We start from the raw sequence: 18,100 nt of genomic DNA, 5'->3' as shown, positions 1-18,100 counted from the left end.
AAATGAAAGTGTCAATTTGAACCCAGGATATTCATTTTCGTTGTGTAAAATGAACTGAGGTATCAATATTAACCCAAGATCAGTACTTTAATTGCATATATATAAACTAAGGTATCAATATGAACCCAGGATCGGTACTTAAATTTTGTAAAATGAAATAAGGTATCAACATGAAGCGAGGTATGTTAAATGAATTGTGTAAAATGAACTAAGGTACTTGCATGAACCAAAGATCAGTATTTACATTGTGTAAAAAAAGATGATGGTACCAATATGAAGAATGAACCCAAGATCGGTACTTCAATTGTGTAAAATGAGCTGAGGTATCAAGATGAACCCACGTATGGTACTTTGTGTAAAATGAAATAAGATACCAACATGTACCCAAGATCATTATATTAATTCTGTAATATGAAGTGGGGTACTTATGTGAACCCAAGATCAGTATTTATATTATGTAAAATAAACGAAGGTACTTATAAGTATGAACCTAAGTTTGGTACTATAATCACGTAAATGAACGAAGGTTTCAATCTGAATGCAGGAATGGTACTTTGTATAAAATGAACTAAGATACCAAGATCATTACATTAATTCTGCAACATGAAGTAAGGTACTTATATGAATACAAGATCAGTATTTACATTGTGTAAAATAAACGATGGTGGCAATATGAACCCAAGATAGGTCCTTTAATGGTGTAAAATGAGCTGAGGTATCAATATGAACCAAGGTATGGTACTTCGTTTTGTAAAATGAACTATGATATCAATATGCACACAGGATCGGTACTTCATTATAAATGAATTAAGGTATCAAGATGATCCCCGGTATGGTACTTTGTGTAAAATGAACTAAGATACCAATATATACCCAAGATCATTACATAAATTCTGTAATATGAAGTAAGATACTTTTATGAACCCAAGATCAGTATTTACATTGTCAAATGAACGAAGGTATCAATATGAACCCAAGATAGGTACATTAATTGTGTAAAAAAAACAAAAAACAAACGTTTCAATATGAACCCCTGGATTGGTACTTTCATTATGGAAAATGAACTTAGGTATCAATATGAACCCAAGATAGGTACATTAATTGTGTAAAAAAAAATAAACTAAGGTTTCAATATGAACCCCTGGATTGGTACTTTCATTATGGAAAATGAACTGAGGTATCAATATGAACCCAAGATAGGTACATGAATTGTGTAAAAAAAAATAAACTAAGGTTTCAATATGAACCCCTGGATTGGTACTTTCATTATAGAAAATGAACTAAGGTATCAATATGAACCAAGATATGGTACTTTGTGTAAAATGAACTAAGGTATCAATATGAACCAAGATATGGTACTTTGTGTAAAATGAACTAAGGTATCAATGTGAACAAAGGTATGGTAATTTATTTGTTTAAAATGAACTACAGTATCAATATGAACACAGGATCAGTACTTCATGTGAAATGAACTAAGGTATCAATATGAACCGAGGTATGGTACTTTATGTAAAATGAACTAAGATATCAAGATGAACCCAGGTATGGTACTTTGTGTAAAATGAACTAAGATACCAACATGTACCCAAGATCATTACATTAATTCTGTAATATGAAGTAAGGTACTTGTATGAACCGAAGATCAGTATTTACAGTGTGAAATGAACGAATGTATCAATATGAACCCAGGATAAGTACTTTAATTGTGTAAAATGAACGAAGGTGTCCATATGAACCCAGGAATGGTACTTCATGTAATATGAATTAAGGTATCAATATGAACCCAGGTATGGTACTTTGTGTAAAATGAACCAAGATAGGTACTTCATGTAAAATGAATTAAGGTATCAAGATGAACACAGGATAGGTACTTCATGTAAAATGAATTAAGGTATCAATATGAACACAGGATAGGTACTTCATGTAATATGAATTAAGGTATCAATATGAACCCAGGTATGGTACTTTGTGTAAAATGAACCAAGATAGGTACTTCATGTAAAATGAATTAAGGTATCAAGATGAACACAGGATAGGTACTTCATGTAAAATGAATTAAGGTATCAATATGAACACAGGATAGGTACTTCATGTAAAATGAATTAAGGTATCAATATGAACACAGGATGGGTACTTCATGTAAAATGAATTAATGTATCAATATGAACACAGGATGGGTACTTCATGTAAAATGAATTAAGGTATCAATATGAACACAGGATAGGTACATCATGTAAAATGAATTAAGGTATCAATATGAACACAGGATGGGTACTTCATGTAAAATGAATTAAGGTATCAATATGAACACAGGATAGGTACTTCATGTAAAATGAATTAAGGTATCAATATGAACACAGGATAGGTACTTCATGTAAAATGAATTAAGGTATCAATATCAACCCAGGTATGGTACTTTGTGTAAAATGAACCAAGATACCAACATGTACCCAAGATCATTACATTAATTCTGTAATATGATCCAAGATACTTATATGAACCCAAGATGAGTGTTTACATTGTGTAAAACAAACAAAGGTAGAAATATGAAGTATGAAACCAAGATTGGCACTTTAATTGTTCAAAATGAACGAAGGTATCAACATGAACTGAGGATCGTTATTTAATTGTGTAAAAAAATAAACCAAGGTATCAAAATGAACTCCTGGGTCGGTACTTTCATTTTGGAAAATGAACGAAGGTGTCTATATGAACCCAGGAATGGTACTTTAATTGTGTAAAATGAACGAAGGTATCAATATGAACACGGGATAGGTACTTCATGTAAAATGAATTAATGTATCAATATGAACCCAGGTATGGTACTTTGTGTAAAATGAACCAAGATAGGTACTTCATGTAAAATGAATTAAGGTATCAATATGAACACAGGATAGGTACTTCATGTAAAATGAATTAAGGTATCGATATGAACCCAGGTATGGTACTTTGTGTAAAATGAACGAAGATACCAACATGTACCCAAGATCATTACATTAATTCTGTAATATGAAATGACGTACTTCTATGAACCCAAGATCAGTATTTACATTCTGTAAAATGAACGAAGGTGGCAATACGAACCCAAGATAGGTCCTCTAATTGTGTAAAATGAACGAAGGTATCAATATGAACCAAGGCATGGTACTTTGTGTAAAATGAACGAAGGTATCAATATGAACCAAGGCATGGTACTTTGATTGTGTAAAATGAACGAAGGTATCAATATGAACTGAGGATCGGTGTTTAATTGTGTAAAAAAATAAACTAATGTATCAATATGAACCAAGGATTTGTGTTTAATTGTGTAAAAAAATTAACTAATGTATCAATATGAACCAAGGATTTGTGTTTAATTGTGTAAAAAAATAAACTAATGTATCAATATGAACCAAGGATTTGTGTTTAATTGTGTAAAAAAATAAACTAAGATAGCAATACGAACCCAAGATAGGTCCTCTAATTGTGTAAAATGAACGAAGTTATCAATATGAACCCAGGTATGGTACTTTGATTGTGTAAAAAGAACGAAGGTATCGATATGAACTGAGGATCGGTGTTTAATTGTGGAAAAAAATAAACTAATGTATCAATATGAACCCCTGGGTCGGTACTTTCATAATGGAAAATGAACTAAGGTATCAATATGAACCCCTGGGTCGGTACTTTCATAATGGAAAATGAACTAAGTTGTCAATATGAATGCAGGAATGGTACTTTGTATAAAATGAACTAAGATACCAAGATCATTACATTAATTCTGTAATATGAAGTAATGTACTTGTTTGAACCCAAGATGAGTATTTACATGGTGTAAAATATACGAAGGTGTCAATATGAACCCAGGATCGGTTCCTTAATTGTGTAAAATGAAATAAGGTATCAATATGAACCCCTAGATCGGTACTTTAATTGTACAAAATGAACTCAGGTATTAATAAGAACCGAGGATCGGTACTTAATTGTGTAAAATGAACGAAGAAATCAATATGAACCCCTAGATCGGTACTTTAATTGTATAAAATGAACTCAGGTATCAATATGAACCAAGGATTTGTGTTTAATTGGGTAAAAAATAAATTAAGGTAGCAATACGAACCCAAGATAGGTCCTTTAATTGTGTAAAATGAACGAAGGTGTCAATATGAACCAAGGCATGGTACTTGGATTGTATAAAATGAACGAAGGTATCAACATGAACTGAGGATCGGTATTGAATTGTGTAAAAAAAATAAACCAAGGTATCCAAATGAACCCCTGGGTCGGTATTTTCATTTTGGAAAATGAACTAAGGTGTCAATATGAATGCAGGAATGGTACTTTGTGTAAAATGAACTAAAATACCAATATGTACCCAAGATAATTACATTACATTAATTCTGTAATATGAAGTAAGGTACTGGTATGAACCCAAGATCAGAATTTACATTGTGTAAAATGAACGAAGGTAGCAATACGAAACGAGGATCGATACTTTCATTATGGAAAGTGAAATAAGGTGTCAATATGAACGTAGGAATGGTACTTTGTGTAAAATGAACGTAGATACCAATATGTACCCAAGATAATTACATTAATTCTGTGATATGAAGTGAGGTCCTTTTATGAAGCCAAGATCAGTATTTACATTGTGTAAAATAAACGAAGGTGGCAATACGAACCCAAGATAGGTCCTTGAATTGTGTAAAATGAACTGCGGTATCAATATGAACACAGAATCGGTACATCATGTAAAATGAACGAAGGTATCAATATGAACCCAGGTATGGTACTTTGTGTAAAATGAACTAAAATACCAACATGTCCCCAAGATCATTACATTAATTCTGTAATATGAAATAAGGTACTTGTGGGAACCCAAGATCAGTATTCACAGGAGTAAAATAAACAAAGGTATCAATATGAAGTATGAAGCCAAGATCGGTACTTTAATTGTGTAAAATATACAAAGGTGGCAATATGAACCCAGGATAGGTCCTTTAATTGTGTAAAATGAACTGGGGTATCAATATGAACCGAGGATCGTTATTTGCTTTTGTAAAAAATACACTAAGGTATCAATATGAACCCCTGGATCGGTACTTTCATAATGGAAAATGAACAAAGGTGTCAATATGAACGCAGGAGTGGTACTTTGTGTAAAATGAACTAAGATACCAATATGTACCCAAGATCATTTCATTAATTCTGTAATATGAAGTAACGTACTTGTATGAACCCGTGATCAGAATTTACATTGTGTAAAATGAACGAAGGTATCAATATGAACCAAGGATTTGTGTTTATTTGTGTGAAAAAAAATAGATTAAGGTAGCAATACGAACTCCTGGGTCGGTACTTTCATGATGGAAAATGAACTAAGGTGTCAATATGAATGCAGGAATGGTACTTTGTATAAAATGAACTATGATACCAAGATCATTACATTAATTCTGTAACATGAAGTAAGGTACTTATATGAATACAAGATCAGTATTTACATTGTGAAAAATAAACGATGGTGGCAATATGAACCCAAGATAGGTCCTTTAATGGTGTAAAATGAGCTGAGGTATCAATATGAACCAAGGTATGGTACTTCGTTTTGTAAAATGAACTATGGTATCAATATGCACACAGGATCGGTACTTCATTATAAATGAATTAAGGTATCAAGATGATCCCCGGTATGGTACTTTGTGTAAAATGAACTAAGATTCCAATATATACCCAACATCATTACATAAATTCTGTAATATGAAGTAAGATACTTTTATGAACCCAAGATCAGTATTTACATTGTCAAATGAACGAAGGTATCAATATGAACCCAAGATAGGTACATTAATTGTGCAAAAAAAACAAAAACTAAGATTTCAATATGAACCCCTGGATTGGTACTTTCATTATGGAAAATGAACGAAGGTATCAATATGAACCAAGATATGGTACTTTGTGTAAAATGAAATAAGGCATCAATATGAACCGAGGTATGGTAAATTGATTGTGTAAAATGAAATAAGGTATCAATATGAACCAACGTACAGAACTTTGGTTGTATGATATGAACTAAGGTACCAATATGAACAAACGATCCGTACTTTAATTGTGTAATTGTAAACTCAGGTATTGACATGAACCCAGGATCGGTTCTTTCATTGTATGAAATGAACTAAGGTATAAATAGAAACCCAAGATCTGTACTTTTAATTGTGTAAAATTAACGAAGGTATCAATAGAACCCAGGATCAGTGCATTCATTATGTAAAATGAACTAAGGTATCAATGTGAAACGAGCGTTGGTAATTTGTGTAAAATGAAAAAACGTACCAATATGCACCCAAGATCATTACATTAATTCTGTAATATGAAGTAAGGTACTTGGATTAACCCAATATCAGGATTTCTATTGTGTAAAATAAACAAAGGTGCCAATATATAGTATGAACCCAAGATCGGTACTTTTATTGTGTAAAATTAGCTAAGGCATCAATATGAACCCAAGATAATTACATTAATTCCGTAATATGAACTGAGTTACTTTTATGAACCCAAGATCAGTATTTACATTGTGTTAAACGATGGTACCAATCTGAAATAAGAAACCAAGATTGGTACTTTAATTGTGAGAAATAAATGAAAGTGTCAATTTGAACCCAGGATATTCATTTTCGTTGTGTAAAATGAACTGAGGTATCAATATTAACCCAAGATCAGTACTTTAATTGCATATATATAAACTAAGGTATCAATATGAACCCAGGATCGGTACTTAAATTTTGTAAAATGAAATAAGGTATCAACATGAAGCGAGGTATGTTAAATGAATTGTGTAAAATGAACTAAGGTACTTGCATGAACCAAAGATCAGTATTTACATTGTGTAAAAAAAGATGATGGTACCAATATGAAGAATGAACCCAAGATCGGTACTTCAATTGTGTAAAATGAGCTGAGGTATCAAGATGAACCCACGTATGGTACTTTGTGTAAAATGAAATAAGATACCAACATGTACCCAAGATCATTATATTAATTCTGTAATATGAAGTGGGGTACTTATGTGAACCCAAGATCAGTATTTATATTATGTAAAATAAACGAAGGTACTTATAAGTATGAACCTAAGTTTGGTACTATAATCACGTAAATGAACGAAGGTTTCAATCTGAATGCAGGAATGGTACTTTGTATAAAATGAACTAAGATACCAAGATCATTACATTAATTCTGCAACATGAAGTAAGGTACTTATATGAATACAAGATCAGTATTTACATTGTGTAAAATAAACGATGGTGGCAATATGAACCCAAGATAGGTCCTTTAATGGTGTAAAATGAGCTGAGGTATCAATATGAACCAAGGTATGGTACTTCGTTTTGTAAAATGAACTATGATATCAATATGCACACAGGATCGGTACTTCATTATAAATGAATTAAGGTATCAAGATGATCCCCGGTATGGTACTTTGTGTAAAATGAACTAAGATACCAATATATACCCAAGATCATTACATAAATTCTGTAATATGAAGTAAGATACTTTTATGAACCCAAGATCAGTATTTACATTGTCAAATGAACGAAGGTATCAATATGAACCCAAGATAGGTACATTAATTGTGTAAAAAAAACAAAAAACAAACGTTTCAATATGAACCCCTGGATTGGTACTTTCATTATGGAAAATGAACTTAGGTATCAATATGAACCCAAGATAGGTACATTAATTGTGTAAAAAAAAATAAACTAAGGTTTCAATATGAACCCCTGGATTGGTACTTTCATTATGGAAAATGAACTGAGGTATCAATATGAACCCAAGATAGGTACATGAATTGTGTAAAAAAAAATAAACTAAGGTTTCAATATGAACCCCTGGATTGGTACTTTCATTATAGAAAATGAACTAAGGTATCAATATGAACCAAGATATGGTACTTTGTGTAAAATGAACTAAGGTATCAATATGAACCAAGATATGGTACTTTGTGTAAAATGAACTAAGGTATCAATGTGAACAAAGGTATGGTAATTTATTTGTTTAAAATGAACTACAGTATCAATATGAACACAGGATCAGTACTTCATGTGAAATGAACTAAGGTATCAATATGAACCGAGGTATGGTACTTTATGTAAAATGAACTAAGATATCAAGATGAACCCAGGTATGGTACTTTGTGTAAAATGAACTAAGATACCAACATGTACCCAAGATCATTACATTAATTCTGTAATATGAAGTAAGGTACTTGTATGAACCGAAGATCAGTATTTACAGTGTGAAATGAACGAATGTATCAATATGAACCCAGGATAAGTACTTTAATTGTGTAAAATGAACGAAGGTGTCCATATGAACCCAGGAATGGTACTTTAATTGTGTAAAATGAACGAAGGTATCCATATGAACACAGGATAGGTACTTCATGTAAAATGAATTAAGGTATCAATATGAACCCAGGTATGGTACTTTGTGTAAAATGAACCAAGATAGGTACTTCATGTAAAATGAATTAAGGTATCAAGATGAACACAGGATAGGTACTTCATGTAAAATGAATTAAGGTATCAATATGAACACAGGATAGGTACTTCATGTAAAATGAATTAAGGTATCAATATGAACACAGGATGGGTACTTCATGTAAAATGAATTAATGTATCAATATGAACACAGGATGGGTACTTCATGTAAAATGAATTAAGGTATCAATATGAACACAGGATAGGTACATCATGTAAAATGAATTAAGGTATCAATATGAACACAGGATGGGTACTTCATGTAAAATGAATTAAGGTATCAATATGAACACAGGATAGGTACTTCATGTAAAATGAATTACGGTATCAATATCAACCCAGGTATGGTACTTTGTGTAAAATGAACCAAGATACCAACATGTACCCAAGATCATTACATTAATTCTGTAATATGATCCAAGATACTTATATGAACCCAAGATGAGTGTTTACATTGTGTAAAACAAACAAAGGTAGAAATATGAAGTATGAAACCAAGATTGGCACTTTAATTGTGCAAAATGAACGAAGGTATCAACATGACCTGAGGATCGTTATTTAATTGTGTAAAAAAATAAACCAAGGTATCAAAATGAACTCCTGGGTCGGTACTTTCATTTTGGAAAATGAACGAAGGTGTCTATATGAACCCAGGAATGGTACTTTAATTGTGTAAAATGAACGAAGGTATCAATATGAACACGGGATAGGTACTTCATGTAAAATGAATTAATGTATCAATATGAACCCAGGTATGGTACTTTGTGTAAAATGAACCAAGATAGGTACTTCATGTAAAATGAATTAAGGTATCAATATGAACACAGGATAGGTACTTCATGTAAAATGAATTAAGGTATCGATATGAACCCAGGTATGGTACTTTGTGTAAAATGAACGAAGATACCAACATGTACCCAAGATCATTACATTAATTCTGTAATATGAAATGACGTACTTCTATGAACCCAAGATCAGTATTTACATTCTGTAAAATGAACGAAGGTGGCAATACGAACCCAAGATAGGTCCTCTAATTGTGTAAAATGAACGAAGGTATCAATATGAACCAAGGCATGGTACTTTGTGTAAAATGAACGAAGGTATCAATATGAACCAAGGCATGGTACTTTGATTGTGTAAAATGAACGAAAGTATCAATATGAACTGAGGATCGGTGTTTAATTGTGTAAAAAAATAAACGAATGTATCAATATGAACCAAGGATTTGTGTTTAATTGTGTAAAAAAATTAACTAATGTATCAATATGAACCAAGGATTTGTGTTTAATTGTGTAAAAAAATAAACTAATGTATCAATATGAACCAAGGATTTGTGTTTAATTGTGTAAAAAAATAAACTAAGATAGCAATACGAACCCAAGATAGGTCCTCTAATTGTGTAAAATGAACGAAGTTATCAATATGAACCCAGGTATGGTACTTTGATTGTGTAAAAAGAACGAAGGTATCGATATGAACTGAGGATCGGTGTTTAATTGTGGAAAAAAATAAACTAATGTATCAATATGAACCCCTGGGTCGGTACTTTCATAATGGAAAATGAACTAAGTTGTCAATATGAATGCAGGAATGGTACTTTGTATAAAATGAACTAAGATACCAAGATCATTACATTAATTCTGTAATATGAAGTAATGTACTTGTTTGAACCCAAGATGAGTATTTACATGGTGTAAAATATACGAAGGTGTCAATATGAACCCAGGATCGGTTCCTTAATTGTGTAAAATGAAATAAGGTATCAATATGAACCCCTAGATCGGTACTTTAATTGTACAAAATGAACTCAGGTATTAATAAGAACCGAGGATCGGTACTTAATTGTGTAAAATGAACGAAGAAATCAATATGAACCCCGAGATCGGTACTTTAATTGTATAAAATGAACTCAGGTATCAATATGAACCCAGGATCGGTACTTTAATTGTATAAAATGAACTCAGGTATCAATATGAACCAAGGATTTGTGTTTAATTGGGTAAAAAATAAATTAAGGTAGCAATACGAACCCAAGATAGGTCCTTTAATTGTGTAAAATGAACGAAGGTGTCAATATGAACCAAGGCATGGTACTTGGATTGTATAAAATGAACGAAGGTATCAACATGAACTGAGGATCGGTATTGAATTGTGTAAAAAAAATAAACCAAGGTATCCAAATGAACCCCTGGGTCGGTATTTTCATTTTGGAAAATGAACCAAGGTGTCAATATGAATGCAGGAATGGTACTTTGTGTAAAATGAACTAAAATACCAATATGTACCCAAGATAATTACATTACATTAATTCTGTAATATGAAGTAAGGTACTGGTATGAACCCAAGATCAGAATTTACATTGTGTAAAATGAACGAAGGTAGCAATACGAAACGAGGATCGATACTTTCATTATGGAAAGTGAAATAAGGTGTCAATATGAACGTAGGAATGGTACTTTGTGTAAAATGAACGTAGATACCAATATGTACCCAAGATAATTACATTAATTCTGTGATATGAAGTGAGGTCCTTTTATGAAGCCAAGATCAGTATTTACATTGTGTAAAATAAACGAAGGTGGCAATACGAACCCAAGATAGGTCCTTGAATTGTGTAAAATGAACTGCGGTATCAATATGAACACAGAATCGGTACATCATGTAAAATGAACGAAGGTATCAATATGAACCCAGGTATGGTACTTTGTGTAAAATGAACTAAAATACCAACATGTCCCCAAGATCATTACATTAATTCTGTAATATGAAATAAGGTACTTGTGGGAACCCAAGATCAGTATTCACAGGAGTAAAATAAACAAAGGTATCAATATGAAGTATGAAGCCAAGATCGGTACTTTAATTGTGTAAAATATACAAAGGTGGCAATATGAACCCAGGATAGGTCCTTTAATTGTGTAAAATGAACTGGGGTATCAATATGAACCGAGGATCGTTATTTGCTTTTGTAAAAAATACACTAAGGTATCAATATGAACCCCTGGATCGGTACTTTCATAATGGAAAATGAACAAAGGTGTCAATATGAACGCAGGAGTGGTACTTTGTGTAAAATGAACTAAGATACCAATATGTACCCAAGATCATTTCATTAATTCTGTAATATGAAGTAACGTACTTGTATGAACCCGTGATCAGAATTTACATTGTGTAAAATGAACGAAGGTATCAATATGAACCAAGGATTTGTGTTTATTTGTGTGAAAAAAAATAGATTAAGGTAGCAATACGAACTCCTGGGTCGGTACTTTCATGATGGAAAATGAACTAAGGTGTCAATATGAATGCAGGAATGGTACTTTGTATAAAATGAACTATGATACCAAGATCATTACATTAATTCTGTAACATGAAGTAAGGTACTTATATGAATACAAGATCAGTATTTACATTGTGAAAAATAAACGATGGTGGCAATATGAACCCAAGATAGGTCCTTTAATGGTGTAAAATGAGCTGAGGTATCAATATGAACCAAGGTATGGTACTTCGTTTTGTAAAATGAACTATGGTATCAATATGCACACAGGATCGGTACTTCATTATAAATGAATTAAGGTATCAAGATGATCCCCGGTATGGTACTTTGTGTAAAATGAACTAAGATTCCAATATATACCCAACATCATTACATAAATTCTGTAATATGAAGTAAGATACTTTTATGAACCCAAGATCAGTATTTACATTGTCAAATGAACGAAGGTATCAATATGAACCCAAGATAGGTACATTAATTGTGCAAAAAAAACAAAAACTAAGATTTCAATATGAACCCCTGGATTGGTATTCATTATGGAAAATGAACGAAGGTATCAATATGAACCAAGATATGGTACTTTGTGTAAAATGAAATAAGGCATCAATATGAACCGAGGTATGGTAAATTGATTGTGTAAAATGAAATAAGGTATCAATATGAACCAACGTACAGAACTTTGATTGTATGATATGAACTAAGGTACCAATATGAACAAACGATCCGTACTTTAATTGTGTAATTGTAAACTCAGGTATTGACATGAACCCAGGATCGGTTCTTTCATTGTATGAAATGAACTAAGGTATAAATAGAAACCCAAGATCTGTACTTTTAATTGTGTAAAATTAACGAAGTTATCAATATGAACTAAGGATTGGAACTTTGTTTGAAATGAACGAAGGTATCAATAGAACCCAGGATCAGTGCATTCATTATGTAAAATGAACTAAGGTATCAATGTGAAACGAGCGTTGGTAATTTGTGTAAAATGAAAAAACGTACCAATATGCACCCAAGATCATTACATTAATTCTGTAATATGAAGTAAGGTACTTGGATTAACCCAATATCAGGATTTCTATTGTGTAAAATAAACAAAGGTGCCAATATATAGTATGAACCCAAGATCGGTACTTTTATTGTGTAAAATTAGCTAAGGCATCAATATGAACCCAAGATAATTACATTAATTCCGTAATATGAACTGAGTTACTTTTATGAACCCAAGATCAGTATTTACATTGTGTTAAACGATGGTACCAATCTGAAATAAGAAACCAAGATTGGTACTTTAATTGTGAGAAATAAATGAAAGTGTCAATTTGAACCCAGGATATTCATTTTCGTTGTGTAAAATGAACTGAGGTATCAATATTAACCCAAGATCAGTACTTTAATTGCATATATATAAACTAAGGTATCAATATGAACCCAGGATCGGTACTTAAATTTTGTAAAATGAAATAAGGTATCAACATAAAGCGAGGTATGTTAAATGAATTGTGTAAAATGAACTAAGGTACTTGCATGAACCAAAGATCAGTATTTACATTGTGTAAAAAAAGATGATGGTACCAATATGAAGAATGAACCCAAGATCGGTACTTCAATCATGTAAAATGAATGAAGAAATTATTATTAGCACATCAACGGTACTTTCATTGTGTAAAATGAACTAAGGTATCAATTTAAACCCAAGATCGGTACTTTAATTGTGTAAAATGAACTAACGTATCAATACGAACCCATGATCGGTACTTTAATGATGTAAAATTAACAAATGTATCAATATGAACCGAGGATTGGAACTTTCTTCATGTTAAATGAACTAAGGTATCAAAATGAACAAAGGTATGGTACTTTAATTATTTAAAATAAACAAAGGTATCAATATGGATGTCGGATCCGTACTTTCATCGTCTAAAATTAACTAAGGTGTCATTATGAACACAGGATCGCTACTTCCATGATGTAAATATGAACAAAGATATCAATATGAACCGAGGATTGGAAGTTTATTTGTGTGAAATGAACTAAGGTACAAATGTGATCATAAGATTGGTGCTTTAATTGTGTAAAATCAACTATTGTATGAATTTGAACCTATGATCGGTACTTTAATTGTGTAAAATGAACTTGGATACCAATATCAACCCAAGATCAGCACATTCTGTAACATGAACTAAGGTACTTATATGAACCCAAGCTCAGTAATTGCATTGTGTAAAACAAACAAATGTAGCAATATGAAGTATGAAACCATGATCGGTACTTTAATTGTGTAAAATAAACGAAGGCAGCAATATGATCCCAAGATCGGTACTTTAATTGTGTAAAATAAACGAAGGCAGCAATATGATCCCAAGATCGGTACTTTAATTGTGTAAAATAAACGAAGGCAGCAATATGATCCCAAGATCGGTACTTTAATTGTGTAAAATGAACTTAGATACCAATCTTAACCCAAGATCAGCACATTCTGTAACATGAACTAAGGTACTTGAAGGAACCCAATATCAGTATTTTCATTGTGTAAAACAAACAAATGTAGTAATATGAAGTATGAAACCAAGATCTGCACTTTAATTGTGTAAAATAAACGAAGGCAGCAATATGAGCCCAAGATAGGTACTTTAATTGTGTAAAATGAGCTAAGGTATCAATATGAACCGAGGTATGATACTTTGTGTAAAATGAACTAAGATACCAATATGTACCCAAGATCATTACATTAATTCTGTAATATGAAGTGAGGTACTTATGTAAACCCAAGATCAGTATTTATATTATGTAAAATATACGAAGGTATCAATATGAACCCCTGGGTCGGTACGTTCATGATGGAAAATGAGTTAAGGTATCAATATGAACCGAGGTATGATACTTTGTGTAAAATGAACTAAGATACCAATATGTACCCTAGATCATTACATTAATTCTGTAATATGAAGTGAGGTACTTATGTAAACCCAAGATCAGTATTTATATTATGTAAAATATACGAAGGTATCAATATGAACCCCTGGGTCGGTACGTTCATGATGGAAAATGAGTTAAGGTATCAATATGAACCGAGGTATGATACTTTGTGTAAAATGAACTCAGATACCAATATGTACCCAAGATCATTATATTAATTCTGTAATATGAAGTGGGGTACTTATGTGAATCCAAGATCAGTATTTATATTATGTAAAATAAACGAAGGTACTTATAAGTATGAACCCAAGTTCGGTACTATAATCACGTAAATGAACGAAGGTTTCAATCTGAACCCAAAATTGGTACTTTTATGGTGTAAAGTAAACGAAAGTACCAATATGAACCCAGGATCGGTACTTAAATTGTGTAAAATGCACTAAGGTATCAACATGAAGCGAGGTATGTTCCTTTGAGTGTGCAAAATGAACTAAGGTACTTATATGAACCCAAGATCAGTATTTGCATTGTGTAAAAAAATGATGGTACCAATATGAAGTGTGAACCCAGCATCGGTACTTTAATGGAGTAAAATGAACAAAGGTGTCAATATGACCCCAAGATCATCTTATTATATTAGAGCAAATGCACCTGGTTATGTCGGTTTGTCTGTGTGTTTATATGCGACCCGAACGTATTCTTCTTCCTCAAATACAATTAATACCCAAAACACAGTCCGTGAAATCTTATTTACGTTTCGACTGCTGAGACCCATCAGACCTTTGACGACCCTTTAATTCCCCCAAGACCCTGAAGACGACCAAAGACCCAAAACACCCCAAGGTGAAAAAGACCCTGAAGACCCAAAACATCCTGAATACCCAAAAGACACTTAAATACCCAGAGGAACAACAAGACCCTTAACATCCCGAAGACCCAAACGACACCAAAGACACTGAAGATCCTGAAGACCCAAGACCCAAAACACCCTGAAGACCCCAACGACCCTGAAAGGCCCGTTAGACCCAAAATACCTTGAAATATCCCAAAGACCCAAAAAGACCAAGACCATTAAAGACCCAAAGGAAACAAAAGACCCTTAAGACTCAAAAGCCCCTAAAGACACCGAAGAACCAGGAGACCCCAAAGATGCAAAACACCATGAAGACCCAAAAGACACAGAAATGGTCAACGACGCCTATCCCTCTGAAACGACGTGTGGTGAGGCGTGCGAAATGCGCCGAGTCACGATAGTAAGTTTAATTATGTGATGTGAACAAGGGAACCAATATGAGCTGAGGGATGATACTTTAATTGTGTAAAATGAACTAAGGTATCAATATGAACTGAGGTATGGTACTTTGATTGCGTAAAATTAAATAAGGTTCTAAATATCAACCCAAGATCAGTACATTAATTCTGTCATATGAACTAAGGTACCTCCATGAACCCAAGAGCAGTATTTACATTGTGTAAAACAAACGAACGTACCAACATGAAGTATGAAACCAAGATCGTTGCTTTAATAATTGTGTAAAATGAACTAAGGTATCAATATGAACTGAGGTGTGGTACTTTGATTGCGTAAAATGAACTAAGGTTCTAAATATCAACCCAAGATCAGTACATTAATTCTGTCATATGAACTAAGGTACCTCCATGAACCCAAGAGCAGTATTTACATTGTGTAAAACAAACGAAGGTACCAACATGAAGTATGAAACCAAGATCGTTGCTTTAACGGTGTAAAATGAACTAACGTATCAATATGATCCCAGAATCGGAACTTTAATTGTGCAAAATGAACAGAGGTATCATAAGGAACCAAGGATCACAACTACAATTGTGTGAAATGAATTCGGTTATCAATATCAAGCCAGGAAGGTACTTTAAATGTGTAAAATGAGCGAGGGTACTAATATGAACCCAAGATCAGAGTATTTTCATTGTGTAAAATAAACAAGGATACCGATATGGCTCCAATATCGTCACTTTAATTGTTTAAAATAAACAAGGATACCGATATGGCTCCAATATCGTCACTTTAATTGTTTAAAATAAACAAGGATACCGATATGGCTCCAATATCGTCACTTTAATTGTGTAAAATAAACAAGGATACAGATATGGCTCCAATATCGTCACTTTAATTGTTTAAAATAAACAAGGATACCGATATGGCTCCAATATCGTCACTTTAATTGTTTAAAATAAACAAGGATACCGATATGGCTCCAATATCGTCACTTTAATTGTTTAAAATAAACAAGGATACCGATATGGCTCCAATATCGTCACTTTAATTGTTTAAAATAAACAAGGATACCGATATGGCTCCAATATCATCACTTTAATTGTGTAAAATAAACAAGGATACCGATATGGCTCCAATATCGTCACTTTAATAGTTTAAAATAAACAAGGATACCGATATGGCTCCAATATCGTCACTTTAATTGTGTAAAATAAACAAGGATACAGATATGGCTCCAATATCGTCACTTTAATTGTTTAAAATAAACAAGGATACCGATATGGCTCCAATATCGTCACTTTAATTGTTTAAAATAAACAAGGATACCGATATGGCTCCAATATCGTCACTTTAATTGTGTAAAATAAACAAGGATACCGATATGGCTCCAATATCGTCACTTTAATTGTTTAAAATAAACAAGGATACCGATATGGCTCCAATATCGTCACTTTAATTGTGTAAAATAAACAAGGATACAGATATGGCTCCAATATCGTTACTTTAATTGTTTAAAATAAACAAGGATACCGATATGGCTCCAATATCGTCACTTTAATTGTGTAAAATGAACTAATGTATAAATATGAACCCAAGATTGGCTCTTTCATTGTGAAAAGGAAGTAAGTGTATCAATATGAACCGAGGTATGGTACTTTGTGTAAAATGAACTAAGGTATAAATATGAAACCAGGATTGGTACTTTAATTGTGTAGAATGAACAAAGGTATCGAAACTAACCGAGGATTGGAACTTTCTTTGTGTGAAATGAACTAAGGTTGAAATGTGAACCTGAGATTTTTGCTTTAATTGTGTAAATTAACGAATGTATGAATATGAACCTAGTATTGGCAGTTTGATTGTGTAATATGAACTGAGGTATGGTACTTTAAGTGTGTGAATTGAACAAAATTATCAACATGACCGCAAGATCAGTCATTTAATTGTGTAAATGAACTCAGGTTTCCATCTGAACCCAAGATCGGTACTTTTATGGTGTAAAATCAACGAAGGTACCAATATGAACCTAGGATCGGTACTTTGATTGTGTAATCTGAACTAAGGAATCAACATAAAGCGAGGTATGCTCCTTTGATTATGTAAAATGAACTAAGGTACTTATATGAA

At 32.6% G+C, this 18,100-nt stretch overlaps 1 long non-coding RNA gene across 1 annotated transcript; it reads right to left on the bottom strand.

Moving 5' to 3' along the window:
* Positions 1-14,135: 14,135 nt before the first annotated feature.
* LOC144889040 (uncharacterized) lies at positions 14,136-15,791 on the bottom strand. Its single transcript, XR_013621546.1, has 2 exons — positions 14,225-15,791; positions 14,136-14,172 (listed from the first exon to the last, which is right to left on the bottom strand). It is a non-coding gene; the product is annotated as an uncharacterized LOC144889040 (long non-coding RNA).
* Between the last annotated feature and the right edge of the window lie 2,309 nt (positions 15,792-18,100).

The sequence above is a fragment of the Myxine glutinosa genome, unplaced genomic scaffold, assembly GCF_964187855.1.
Source record: "Myxine glutinosa unplaced genomic scaffold, kmMyxGlut1.1 SCAFFOLD_601, whole genome shotgun sequence".
NCBI classification, from domain to species: Eukaryota; Metazoa; Chordata; class Myxini; order Myxiniformes; family Myxinidae; genus Myxine; species Myxine glutinosa.
This window is presented reverse-complemented; position numbering and strand designations above follow the sequence as displayed.